Genomic DNA, 11,154 nt, shown 5'->3' with positions numbered 1-11,154 from the left:
CCCAGGCACACAGCAGAGGTATCCTCAGTCTAACAAGTTAACAGCGAAGAAAAACCATTTCCTACCATTTCCTGCCTTTGGATCTTGTAAATAATTTGGTCTTCTAATATCCTACAGTAAAATGTCAGTGCTGAAGTGACCATCAAGCTTTACTAATGAATATTTCATTTGTCTTATCACTTGATAATGAGTAGAAAAATGGTCTGGTCCCAGGCGCTTCGGGAGCCGCTGGTTACCGTTCCGGCATGGCCAAGTCCAAGAACCACACCACACACAACCAGTCTTGAAAATGGCACAGAAATGGTATTAAGAAACCCCGGTCACAAAGATACGAATCTCTTAAGGGGGTGGACCCCAAGTTCCTGAGGAACATGCGCTTTGCCAAGAAGCACAACAAGAAAGGCCTGAAGAAGATGCAGGCCAACAACGCAAAGGCAGTGAGTGCGCATGCAGAGGCCACCAAGGCCCTTGTGAAGCCCAAGGCAGTTAAGCCCAAGATGCCAAAGGGCCCCAGCCGCAAGCTCAGCCGTCTCACGTTCATCGCTCATCCCAAGCTCGGGAAGCGGATTAGAAGCTACATGGCCAAGGGTCGTAGGCTCTGCCAGCCAAAGCCCAAGGATCAAACCAAGGCAGAGGCCTCAGCTCCAGCTCAGGCTCCCAAAGGTGCCCAGGCCCCTGTGAAGGCCCCATAGAAAAGGTTTCTGTCTGCCAGACAGTTGGACTGGTGTGACACACCTACACACTATTTGCAGATGATCAGGACCCCATGCTGTTTTTACAAATAAACTTGAGGCAGGATCTGTTAAAAAAAAAAAGAAAGAAAGAAAGAAAAATGTATAGGAAAAGGACACGGGAAAGGAAAAATCATTGAAGAAATCTATGCAGAAGGGATAGTAAAGAGTTCTCAAAGATAAATTTGTAAGTTCATGGGTGAGTCATAACAGTGAAGATGCAATAATAATTATAAATATGATAAATATGCCTGTATCCTAGAGAATCAGTGAAACACTTAAACTGCCCTTTCCTTTTCCTTTTCTCTTTCTCCCCTTCCCCGTTCCCTCCCTCCCTCCCTTCCTTCCTCACTCCCCCTTCACTTCTTTTTCCTTATTCTTGATTTTTATCTTCCACAAAAGCAACTTAGGGAATAAAGAGTTTATTTCATGTCACAGTTCCAGATTATAATCCATCAGAGCAGGGATGTCACAACAGCAGGGGCTGAGAGGAGTTGACCATGCTCTTCCATAATCAGGAAGGACCATAAATGAATGCAGGCTAGTGCTCAGCTTATTTTCTTTACTCTTACACAATCCAGGATCCCCTGACCAGAGAACGGTGCTATGGTAGATGAGTCTCCCCACCTCAACTAACAGAATCAAGACAACTCCCTACAGATGTGTCCACAGGTCTGTGTCATAGAGAAAATCTCTCATTGAGACTCCCTTCATGGGTGATTCTAGATTGTATGATATTGACAATTAAATCCAACTATCACACTCCTTCACTTGTTCTTTCTCTTTACCTTGTCTTTTCTTTTCCTTTATTCCTTCAAAAACTTTAATTCAATTCAGTTCTTCCCTTTATCCTCCTGTAGAATCTGTTCTGCAAATTTTGGTAATAAGAGTTCAAAATAGATAGTTCTGATTTAGAGAAAATTATTCTAATTATAATGCTTAGCAAAATGCTTAGGATTTTGAATATTTAATCCAGATCCATACTTATCTGGCCTTAATAGGAGCCTAGGGCAAGCATAGAAAGCTAGAGTCTGGCAAAATCCAGGGATAGATTGCTGAGTGTTTCATTTACTGGGCTGTGAACTTTTAGTGCCCATGCTCACTGTTTTCCACAAACATTCAAGAGCAATTATGTGTAAAGAGAGCTGTCTCAACTACAGCATCAGTCTCTGTCACTTGCTATTTCTTCCATTGAAGTATTAAGGTTGAGAGTGAGCATACCATGGCTGACTACCTGTTCACATCTGATAAGATAAAAATGTAGATTATTGAATCTACTTTTAGAAAGCAACTACTAGTTTTAAATATTTTTCATTGGATTGGATTTTTGTATATTGTATACAAATTATGTATATTGATACAAATTTGAGACTGATTTTGTTAGAAAATACTGTACATATATTTCTAATCTTGTTCAAGGTATTTTATCTATACAGTTCGTTTAACAATGTAATGCAATTTGCTAATCCTTGAAAGTTATTATTACCAACTAAATAGGATATAAAGACATAAAAGTAGTTAGTCATTACAATTGAATTTGTAGTCATATTAGGTATGTTTTCAAGGTCAAGCAGAGATATATTTTAGATAGACATGTCATCTTCAAACACTTCAGAGATCTACAGAATATGGCATTTAATATGTTTTAATAACATAGATTTTTTTATGACTATAAGACATGCTTGTTCCTGGCAGCACCAATCTACTTCAGAGAAAATGATGGGCATTGAAGAAACTCCATATGAAGTTTCCTTTCATTGTGGCAAAAGTTAGCCACTGGGCAAGAAAATGCCCTTGCATTGACTGCTGACAGTATGCTGTCCAAAATGGACAAGCAGGACACAAAAGAAAGGACTGCCAATACTTGCCAAGACAAGATAGGAAGGCTCTTTAGAAAATCCTGTTTGACAGATGAGTCTGTCAGACACGCTGAGCCTGTAGGCCGAAGATGATGCCCCAATGTTGCAGAGAAACCTCAGGTGACTGTCCAGGCAGCTGGCTGTTTCTGTCATAACTCACATTTTTTTTTTCGAAGTTGCTTGTTTGCACTTCTTGTTTTACTAGGTAGTATTATTTCCTTCTCAAGTCTCTGAGGGAGTTGAAGATTAGATAGGTATAGTATTCCTTGTTAATAAATTCAGAAAAAAAACTCACTAAAGAGGTGTAAAGTGTATAAGTTTGAAAGACATCAAAAGATAGTTTTGGTAATGCAAATTAGGATAGAAGGTAAATTTGATACAATCCTTTGGATTCACAAAAATAGGATAGATAATGGAATATTTTCTCTGAATTTGTCAAATGCAAATGTATGTATTGTCAAATGATGTATTTATTGCTTGTATATATTGTATATAGTTATTGTACTTATTGTACATAATTTTTCTTATATTAGTTATAATTTTTTAATATTTAATTTTAGACAAAAAAGAGGAAAATGTGATGATATTTTATTTGTGCACCCCAATAAAGCTTATCTGAAGATAAGAGGAAAAAGCCAGCCACTATATTAAACATAGAAGTCAGGCAATGGTAGCACACACCTTTAATTCTAGCATTCAGGAGGCAGAGATCCATCCAGATCTCTGTGAGTTCAAGGCCACAGTGGGAACAGAGTCAGGTGTGGTGGCACATGCCTTAAATTCCAACACTAGTTAACCATAAAGGTCTGGAGGTCTATGCAGACAGACAGGAAGTGACAGAGTTGGGCAGGAATGGGAAGTGATGTAGCTGGATGGAGAGAGGGAGTGAGATGAAGAACAGAAAGGCATACAGGCATGGGTATACAGGAAGTAGGTCTCTTTGGAGACTGAAGTGTGGGTGAGGTAAGGTTGGCTGTGGCTTATCCTATTTCTCTGATCTCTCAGTTTTAACCCCAGTATCTGGCTCTGGGTTTTTATCAATAAGATGGTTCAGTAATTTGTCTTACACATGTCCTGTTATGAGAGCATGGAATGCTATCTGCTCTAGCCTGCTACATTGTGTTTCCTCATTGTACAAAAGCACTAAGACTTTAAAAGGATCAGTATCATGTAAATAATATTTTTATTTATATATTATAGCATTTATTATAATTTTAATTAAGTGAAACCAGGAAAAATTACCGAAAATGTTCTCAAAGTCAGTTATAGAAGTTGTTTATAAAGTTTTATAATTTTTTCCTTTTAGTTTTCTTTGTTTTGATTTAAATATAGTGTTTATTATTTGTGAAAGTGTCATGAAAGTAGAATCTTTCCTAATGATTTTTTTCTTTTAACTAGGTTAGTATATTTACTTACCTCTGTATCAATGTGTAATCACTAAATGTTCTATGTAGCTGGAGTTATCTCCAGTCCCATCTGGCAGCCACTCAGACTCAAATAAACACATAGACGCTTATATTATTTAAACTGTTTGGCCTAATGGCTCAGGCTTTTTGTTATCTAGTTTTTGTATTTTAAATTAACCCATATCTATTAGTCTATAAGTTGTCATATGGCTCATGGCTTACCAGTACCTTACATCTTGTTTTCATGGTGGCAGCTGGCGGCGTCTTTCTATCTCAGCCTTTTACCTCCCAGAATTTTCCTCCTCCTTGTCCTGCCTACATTATCCTTCCTGCCTGGCTACTGTCCAATCAGTGTTTTATTTATCAATCAATGATAGCAACATATATTTACAGCATACAGGACATCCCACAGCAGTTCTATACTTCAGTTAAGTGTTTTCTCTAATCAACTTAATTCCATTAAACTTTCTTATTCAAATACCTACATTTACATTTATCGTATTGTATTCACATGGAAAAACCATAATTCCTCAACTTGAATATTAACATTGGTTAAAAACTACTTCCCTCCATCCTTCTCATAGTCTTTCTCATAGGTGTATTATAGTGATGGCTTGTCATCCACGCACAAACCTCTATGGTGTCAATATTGGAAGGAGAGAATACATACATCAGCAGCAGGTGCCATTTATGGTGTGTGCTTACACACAATGCCAGACAAATGCTGCTGTGGCTACAATTATAGAGTTGATAACTACACTGTAACAACATGGAAAAACTCCGACTAGTGTGTGTTAACATCCACTGGTATTTCTCCAGGTTTTATCTTGTGTTTTCTGAATGAGTAGTTACTGGACAACTATAAATAAGACCTGAATGTTATGAAACTATGTAGCATTTTGGTGCATGCTTTTAATTCAGGACTTGGGAGGCAGAGGTAGGTAGCTCTCTGTGAGTTTTAGACCAGCCTGATCTACACAAAGAATTCCAGGCTGAACAGGGCTACATATTGAGACCCTGTCTTAAATATATATAATATTATTTATAATAGAACTTACAAGATACAGAATCTGTAGAAAACAGTTTTCTTGATGATGTGATTAGAACTGTAACCAAGAAAATCAATGAATTCTGAGAAATAAATCAACTGGTGTTGCTTTACCAGTGAGACGAGCCGCCTTGTGTTACTATAGCTGTATTTATATGCAAAATCAATAAATCAATAGTGAACATGATAATAAAGGGGTATTATATAAGATGTTATTAATGATATGTATCTGTTAAAATTTAAAATTAAAAATTATTTGAAAGAGTGATATCACAAGAACAAACTTTTACTCCTCTGGTGGCTTATCTTTTATGTTACTCCCTGGAGACACCTGAAATGAACTGTATGTCTTTCAGAAGTATTCTATTCTCTTAGGTATGTAAACTACAGGGTTTGTTATGTGTAAACAACGATTTATCTTTCTATATTCTTGGCATACAATATCATTCTCATACTTTGAAATCTTTCTTTTATCACTTAATGTTTTTTAGATGTTATTTGATATTGATAAATCGTAATTCCAAGTCTTTTTTAAAAATTAAGATTATAGGGCTTGAGAGATGGATCAACAGTTAAAAGCATATACTGCTCTTCCAGAGGATGTGGTTTGGTTCCCAGCACCCACAATGAAGGCTAACGCTCCAGCTCCATGGAATCCCAGGCCCTCTTCTGGCCTCCCTGAATGTGTGTGTGTGTATGTGTGTGTGTGTGTGTGTGTGTGTGTGTGTGTGCACATTCACACACACACACACACACACACACACACACACACACACACTTAAAAACAATAAAAATAAATCATGCACAAAACCAAAGACCTTGGTTTAGATGACCAACATTTTATAAAAGCCAGAAGTGTGTGCCTCTGTAATCCCAGTACTCCTTCAATGAGATGGGAGTTTGAGTTAGAAGATCCCCTAAAGCCCACCAGCCTGGTATGTACAGTAGTGAACAATAAGAGATGTTCTATCAAACAAAGGAGAAAGTTAACATTGATACCTCACATTGTTCTCTGACCACCACATGGATGTTGTGAGACATACCCACCTTCATACTCACAGACATACAGACACACACACACACACACACACACACACACACACACACACACACACTACACAGATTAAAAAATTATGAGAATATAATATACTGCATGGATATAAAGTACACATGTGTGCATATTTGGTATGTAATTGTCAGGTAATGGAGATGTTTTTGTAATTTGCAACAATGAGAATTTCCAGCAATCAACATTTTTATATATATCTTTATAGCAATGTAATCTGTATTTAAGGATAAGTTATTAGATGCTTGACATCTATTTTTAATTTCAGAAATATTAGTTAATATTGATAGGCTGCAGATGAACTTTTCTTTTTTGGGCTACCAGCTCACAAGAAAATGACAAAGGAGATTTATTATTAATTATGAAAGCTCGGCCTTAGCTTAGACTTGTTTCTAACTAGCTCTTTTAACTTAAATTAACCCATATGTTTTATTCTATATTCTTCCACACGCTTGTTACCTCATCTCCATTATGGCCATCCTGGTTATTCTGTGTCTGGCTGGTGACTCTGCCTTTCTTCTTCCCAGAACTCCCTCTGTCCAGAAGTCCTACCTGTATCTCCTGTCCAGCTATTGGCCATTTAACTTTATATTAAACCAATCACAGTGACACATCTTCACACAGTGTAAAGGAATATTCACAATAGACACTTGTAGCACGAATCTTAAAAGATCTTATTAATAAAAACAAACTCAGAGCCATGTATGGGTGTGAACACTGAATGATCAGAGAAGCAGAACAAGCCACAGCCACCTCACCTCGCCAATTCCCCAGCTGATCCTGCTTCCTCAGACTGGAAGCCTTCAAATGAATCTCAGCTGAACTGTGCTACTCAAAAGCCTAACAGCTTAACCAGACTCTAGTTCCTGGTCCTCACACCTTATATACCTTCTGCTTCCTGCCATCACTTCCTGGGATTAAAGGCGTGAGTCACCATGCCTGGCTGTTTCCACTGTGGCTTTAAACTCTCAGAGATCTGTATGGATCTCTGCCTCCCAAGTGATAGGATTAAAGGCATGTGTGCCACCATTTTCTGGCCTCCATATCTAGTGACTGTTCTGTTCTCTGACCTCAGATAAGTTTATTAGGGTGCACAATATTTTGGGGAACACAGTATCACCACAGACATTGACCATAAGCAGTTCTATTAAGATATTGCTAGTTAGAAAGAGATCCTAAATTTCATGTTATACTACTCACTTATTTACTCCAGGACATATTAAATGTATTGTGTTCATGCTTACAAATAGGCTTTAAAAGTCCCTGAAGGAGTTGTTTTTCATCTTATACTGAGTAATAAGGTGTGTCTGGGAGTGAGTCTCATTCCAAATTCTTTTAACTTATAAAAAGAAACACTTGTGATTGCTGCTTCTTTACCAAGTATGTGTGAATAATCTTAGTTTTCCTACAATGGCCTTTAATCCCCATAGGAGTAATTTATTGTAAAACCTGATATTCAAACAGAATCAGAAACCAATAAATAATTCAAGCAGTAATGATTAACATAGTACCATATGGGGTGTCATTTTAAGCTATTATTTCACAACTATTTTAAAGATTGTTCTTTGAATAGCTTGGAATCTTCATATTTTTCATGTAATTATTTTTTGGTTATCTGTATCTCTAGATCAATTTTTCTTCTCTAGGACTAATATATTTGACTTTTCAATTCATGTTATTCTTCTTTCCCACACAGAGGTTCAAAACTGAAAATAGAATCTGCAAGAGTTATACTATAATCTGAGTAGAAGCAGAAAGTCAGGAGGAGAAGCAAGAATCACTATTGAGCAAACCTAAAACCGTGAACACATTTTGCTTGCACTAACAAATACCTCTTGAACACAACCACCTTAAATAGACAGGCTAGGTTATTGCAATAAACCAGAAACCATTTAAAAACAGTTTAGGGAAAGCCCAATCTTTTCTTGTGTAGACATAATCTGTATTCTTAGACTTTGAAGATCAGGCCTATAGGCTAACACCATTTAGTGGTGACTAGGATAAAGTGTCATTTTGTGACAATCCTGAACAACTAGCCTTAGGGTGCCATGAACTGACAGGGGCTCAGCAAAGTGAAATCATTCTAAATGACACCTCTGCACTACTCTGGAAAGTTGACTTCCAAATGAGAAGTTAGCTATTGAAGACACACTTGGCTGAGTAACAACAGATTTCTCTGCCTTTGCAGAGTGACTTCACTTTTCTTTCCCCATCATTCTAAACTTAACCATTTATGCTCAGGAAATTTCAATATACACAAAAAGGAGTGAGAAAGGCAGAGAAACAATTATGAAAGGTGTAGTTGAAAGGTGTAGGATCATTTCCTTGTAATGGTTATGCCCACGTATACACTATTCAGCAAAGTTTAATGAATGTTCTATTCACAGAATTGACAGGACTGAAGAAATTAAGTTTTGACAGAAATGTGTTAAAACTGGTGAGCTAATGCACTTGTATTTTGAAAGTATTTCCAAATGGATGATTTATCAGATTTTGCTATAAAACCAAATAAAAGGAGTCAGTCTCAATTATAGCTTCTGTCCTGCTTACAGAGACCCAATAGCATAACAACCAGTTAACATTTAACAAAAGCACCCCAAATAATCAGGAACACTGCTCAAAGATTCAGAAACACTTGGTGATTCAAGAAACATTTACTGAAATCCATGGTGCTGGAAAAACAAGACTAATATGATCCCTGTTTTTAACCTAAATTTGTTCCCAAGATGGATACATTGATTAAATAAACATATATGCTCACAATGTTATTTCAGACCATAGTAAGTTCTGGCAAGAAAATAAGTTTATTACAGAATGTGCCTCATGTAGGGGGTCTTGCAAGGAGGGTCCTGGATGAGGACATACTTTTGCTAAAACCTGAATAAGGAGAAGGAGTTTACTATGTGGAGATTTGGAGAAAGAGATTTCTATATAGAGATATTGAAAAGTTACCTAATCTTTGAGATGAGAGGGGCCATATCATGCTCAAACGGAAGAGCATATGGTGAAGGTACAAGGGACAGTATAATTGAAGATAGGTCAGTGTCGCTGGACATTTGAGCACACTGTGTAAAGATGTGTCACTGTTTTACCTTGCCTGCCTAAGGCACCTGATTGGTTGGATAAAGAGCTGAATGGCCAATAACCAGGCAGGAGAGGTTAGGCAGGACTTCCTGGGAAAGACAGGAACTTGGGAAGAATCAAGGCTTGAGAGAGATGCCAGTGAAACACAGAGAGAGTTGGACATACAGAATGGAAGAGAGGTTAAAAAAAAAGTGTAGTGGAACATAAATTAATAGAAGCATGTTAATTTAAGTTATAAGAACTAGTTGGGAACAAGCTTCAGGTAAAGCCAAGCTTTCATAATTAATAAGAAGTCTCTGTGTCATTATTTTGGGGCTGGTAGTCCCCAAAAGAAAGTCAAACTACGAGTCAGAGAAATAAGGAGGAGATCCAAATATCTCTAATCTTGAAGTCATGGCAGTAAGAATTTTGTTACAACCACAATAGGAAGACATGAGGGGCAAAGTCTATTTGCTAAGGGTATGGAAATGGTGAATGAGAAGAAGAGAAAAATCAAGTACTTCTCTTCAGATTTGCCTTGAGCAGCTGGAGTGACAAAAGGACACTTACCATGGGAGGGGAAATTAGAAAACCTATTTTCATCACATGAAGTTCATGGTGATGCATAGCTGCCCGAGTGTTCTTGACTATAAGACTATATGCAGCTCAGGGAACTCGGAACTCTGTGGGTTCTTGCTCCCAGCAGAGATCTAGCTAAAGGGAGAAACAGAAGAAAAGTCACTTATCCCTTCTCTCAACGGGGATTTATTGACAGTGGCTGCCGTAAGCACTTAGGTCATAGCAGACATGGCTACAACAATAAACCAGATGGAGTGTTGTTATGCACTGAAGTTTTCTCCTTTCAGGTTCAGTTTCAAGAGCGTGGGTGAAGAAGTCGATGACTCACTTCCGTTCTGTCCGAGCTAGTTCAAGTCTGGCAGCCAGCTTGGTCTCTGCTGTCTTACTCTTCTCTGGAACTCATTGGAAACATTCAGAAGCAGACTTAGTGGCCTGGATCAACAATATCACCTGCCAAAGTCCTAGAACTAAAAAAAAAAAAAAAGTATGCACAATGAACGGTATTATTTAATGTATTTCCGCTCTTTTATTAGTTATTATTTTATAAAGTATTAGAATGATGTCTTTGAGTTTATGTGGTTTTTAGAAATAATTAGACACACAAAGTGTGCCAAACAACCACGCAAACATTCTTGAGTAATTGGTTATTATCACTTCCTTGGAATTTAATTGGGGCAAATTGAGATTTTTGAATCTAAGAAAATACCTGGTACTTCTCAATATTGTGGCAGATTTGTTTTTCAAGAGAAGATTGAACCAAAGGAAGAAGCAGAAGAGCAACGTTTTTATGCTCTAATTAAAACTAATTAAAATTCAGGTAAACAAAAATTGAGACTATAAAATACAGGCAGACTGACTGCTCAGCTTTCTTTGCCATCCCGCACCCCCCTCAAAACCGGTTTCTCCAGTTTGCATCTAAATGATGCTATCATTAGAGTCAGTTGTGCCAAATAGAGATTACTGTGTGCGGTAGTCATAGTCTGGCTTCCTGTCTGGTGAAGAACTGTTTCATGGTGCTAATAGACCAGAGTTAGTCAATTAGACCAGCATTTAAAATCTGGCACTGCCATTCACAGGCTGGATGACCTAGGGCGAGACACGTGCTCTCTCTGTTCCTTCCTTTCCTCCTCCGTGTTTATCTGAGACTTAAGTGAGCTAATGTAGGAAAAACAGTGAGAGCAAGGCCTGTCCCAAGGGAGGCCTTTGCTTATGCATCTAAAATCAGTCTGAGTGCTAGAGACTTCTAAGCTTTGGAATAAAGCAAGGGTAAATTAGACAAAGCCCTTACCTTTGTGGACTAGAATGGCCATAACCTTAATTCCCTTTCTTATTTTGTTTCTAGGATGCCTCTCTGTAAAATAGTCACAAAGAAGAACAAAAATATTGTAAATGTAGTTTTTTT

At 37.6% G+C, this 11,154-nt stretch overlaps 1 pseudogene; it reads left to right on the top strand.

Moving 5' to 3' along the window:
• Positions 1–230: 230 nt before the first annotated feature.
• On the top strand, positions 231–707 carry LOC128105776 (60S ribosomal protein L29-like; annotated as a pseudogene).
• The last annotated feature ends 10,447 nt before the right edge of the window (positions 708–11,154 follow it).

The sequence above is a fragment of the Peromyscus californicus genome, unplaced genomic scaffold (assembly GCF_007827085.1).
Source record: "Peromyscus californicus insignis strain IS unplaced genomic scaffold, ASM782708v3 Scaffold_9__1_contigs__length_137607984, whole genome shotgun sequence".
NCBI classification, from domain to species: Eukaryota; Metazoa; Chordata; class Mammalia; order Rodentia; family Cricetidae; genus Peromyscus; species Peromyscus californicus.
The sequence above is the reverse complement of the archived record's forward strand: the minus strand, read 5'-3'. Positions and strand labels throughout refer to the sequence as shown.